Here is a 3148-nt window from a genome sequence, read left to right as displayed (position 1 = left end):
ATTGTACATGATGCTCGATGAGTGTGGTAGGAAAGACATGGTACGTAAAGTGTTTTAGAGGGGCTAGAGCGGGGTTTGTGCATGTATTCAGTTATATTAACGTATCTAACTTTTCGATCATTAAAAATAGTTATAATAATAACAAGAATTATAATTTAACATAAATGCATGTCATCACTTTTTTTCATTCACATAGTTATCTATAAAAGGTATGAAAATACATAGTCAAAAGATGAAATCATGCCACTTGAAAACGTCTTTTTAAAAAATATAAAATCAAACACCAACAATAATTACAGATATAAAATACTACTTGGGTAACAATTTCCACATCATGCACTAAGACTGATATATCATTGTTTTGTTGTTATAAAAACCCCATTACCTTCTATAACATATTAATATGGGTTCCCAAAATTTTTTCTCCGTGGTGGCTAAGAACATCGATGTCCTTGTTGGGTAATTTATCAAACTTAACATTAAACTGATCAAACTCTTTGTTACTTTCCGGCCATTATTTGATGTGCTTATATATTGTTTGGTTGGCAGGCCTGTGATTGCTCTTGTCTATCCTCTGTAGGTAGTTCCGTTTGTTCTTTATTATGTTATAAAAGTTACTTCTATATATAGTTTTTCTGGTTTAATCATAATCAATCGTGTCTAACTTAGTTTTGCTATTCAAAAAGCGCCAACGCCAATATTGACTTCCATTTCGATGTACAAACTATAAAAAATCATAACTTCGATCTGTACGTTAACACAAATATGACAATGTGCTTAGCGGTCAGCGGATCATGATGGTTTAACAACATTTTTTATTAATTACTTGAACAGCTGTACTAAACATTAGTTGTTGCATTCATATTTATTGGATTGGTTGTTTTTGTATGTTTGACCTGCAGATATGCTTCAATCAAGGCTCTAGAGACAAGGTCTCAAGCAGACGACCAACAATGGCTCACTTATTGGGTTCTCTACTCGTTGATCACTCTATTTGAGCTCACATTTTCAAAGCTTCTTGAGTGGTAAATAAACCTTGTTTTTCTTACTTCATTTTAGCTTAAAATTAAGATACATAACCAGGAATTTTATTCTACTTTATTATTATTATTATTATTATTATTATTATTATTTGATTTATTATATACGTTGATGTACTTTTGTTAGTCATTATTCTATGCAGGGTCGTCCCAGTAGGCTTGTTGGGCCAAGCAAGGGCTTTAGGCCCCAAAATTATAAAGGCCCCCAAATTTAAAAAAAAACCATAAATATATTAGGGTTTTTTTGTCTGGCCGTCGATGAAACCTGGAATGATGGAGACATGGAGTCTACTGCCTTGAAGATTAAAACAATAGAACTGAAGCGACTTTTGTTGGAAATCGGAAATCGAATATCGGAATGAAATCACCATTTAATAGCTAACGGCTATAGCCTTTAGTTCTACCTCTTTGATTCAGTTTTCTTCATCTTTATATACTGGGTAAGTCTCATAATATTTGGTTATACTATTACTAGCATTCTTAGATTCTATTGTGATTGAATAAGCAATTGGGTTTTTATTTCAATCTGCATGTTGGTTTATTTGTGTGTTGACTGTTGTGATTCAATTAAAGCCTCTCTTGTGGACTGCGGTGGACAGCCGTGAGCGGTGGGCAGCCGTGAGCCGTGCATATCAAATACAATATTTGACTTTTGGAGAATTGGCAATATAAGGTTAGTATATTGTCACCATTTCATGCCAATATAGAATCTGCATATTTGTTATTTGTTTTAGAATCTGCCCATTTATCAATTTATTTGCTATTTGCTATTTGTTTCAATGTCACATCGACACCGAACTTACGAATATGATTATTTCATCAAGCAATATGCATCTATTAAAGCTAGAAAAATAAATTTAATATAAACATTATTTTTTACCTACACGAAATAACTTAAAAAAAATTTAACTCCGTCGACTATAAACGTTTGGTTTATTATTGCCGGTCCCAAGCCCGGAAAAAGGAGGAGGGCCGTTTATACTTAAAATTTTGGAAAAGAAAGGCCTCAATTTGATAGTTAGCTTGAGGCCTCTAAAAACCTTAGGCCGCCACTGATTTTATGCATCGTTTGAATATTATGCTATTATCGACGTTTTGTCATTATCGTTATATTTTTTTAATTAGTTGGAATCTCTCTATAAGAAGATCTGGTTTTCAGTTTTTCAATACGCAAAAAACATTATCCACCAATGTAGTTTTGTTCTTCATTTCAGTTTTTACAAAAACTGTTATCTATAATGTGCCTATTTATTTAGTAAAATGTTCATGATTTAGGTTCCCAATCTGGCCATATGCAAAGTTGTTTGCTACGTGTTGGTTAGTACTACCGTATTTCAATGGAGCTGCATACGTTTATAAGCGATTCATCAGACCATTTTACAAAAATCCGCAAGTTCAAATATGGTACGTACCATGGAAGAAGAGTATTTTCAGTAAACCAGATGATATATTAACTGCTGCAGAAAAATACATCGCGGAAAATGGACCCGAGGAGTTTGAAAGGCTTATAAGTAGAGTGAGTTTGCCATTTAACTAGTCATGTCTTGGTGTATATTTATACAAAGAGTTGGAGTATAACAAGGTTTTGTGTTATATATGTAGGCTGATAGAGAAGCAAGATCAAGGAGGGGAGGTTACACAACTTTCGACGATAATTATGGATGCTAAACATCGATCTAGATCTAGTAACGAAGAATCTTATTTATCTTCAAGGTTATTTGCTATGAGGGTTGAGTGTTATAAGGTTACTGCAAATGTTGTTTGCTTTTTATAAAGACTATTGGTGTTTGTTGCTAGTTCACACTTGAAGGTGAAAACTACATATACCGTTTATGTTAAACAGTTATAACTAGATTGGCAATGTATTATGTGTTTATTGTGTTAGTAAGAAACGAAGTGGTTACAACCGGCGTCTGTCTTATGTATGTATTTTGATAGTTAATCGGCAATACGACAAACCTTTTAAAAATGGTTATCAATATTGACTACGCATATTTAAAAGATAAATTCACTTACAATATGCTTAAGAAGGGAGCTAGTTAATAGGCCATTAAGAATAATAAGAATAAAATCCTTAAATAAATAAATTTATACGGGATTAAACACAC

General features: G+C 32.8%; 1 long non-coding RNA gene across 1 annotated transcript; it reads left to right on the top strand.

Annotated features, from left to right (window-relative positions):
- The first annotated feature begins 216 nt into the window (after positions 1-216).
- Positions 217-2768, top strand: LOC143607676 (uncharacterized). Its single transcript, XR_013149016.1, has 4 exons — positions 217-576; positions 903-1025; positions 2316-2556; positions 2643-2768. It is a non-coding gene; the product is annotated as an uncharacterized LOC143607676 (long non-coding RNA).
- The last annotated feature ends 380 nt before the right edge of the window (positions 2769-3148 follow it).

The sequence above is a fragment of the Bidens hawaiensis genome, unplaced genomic scaffold, assembly GCF_021521415.1.
Source record: "Bidens hawaiensis isolate Kalapana, Puna unplaced genomic scaffold, B.hawaiensis_p1.1 tig00002125_1, whole genome shotgun sequence".
NCBI lineage: Eukaryota > Viridiplantae > Streptophyta > Magnoliopsida > Asterales > Asteraceae > Bidens > Bidens hawaiensis.
This window is presented reverse-complemented; position numbering and strand designations above follow the sequence as displayed.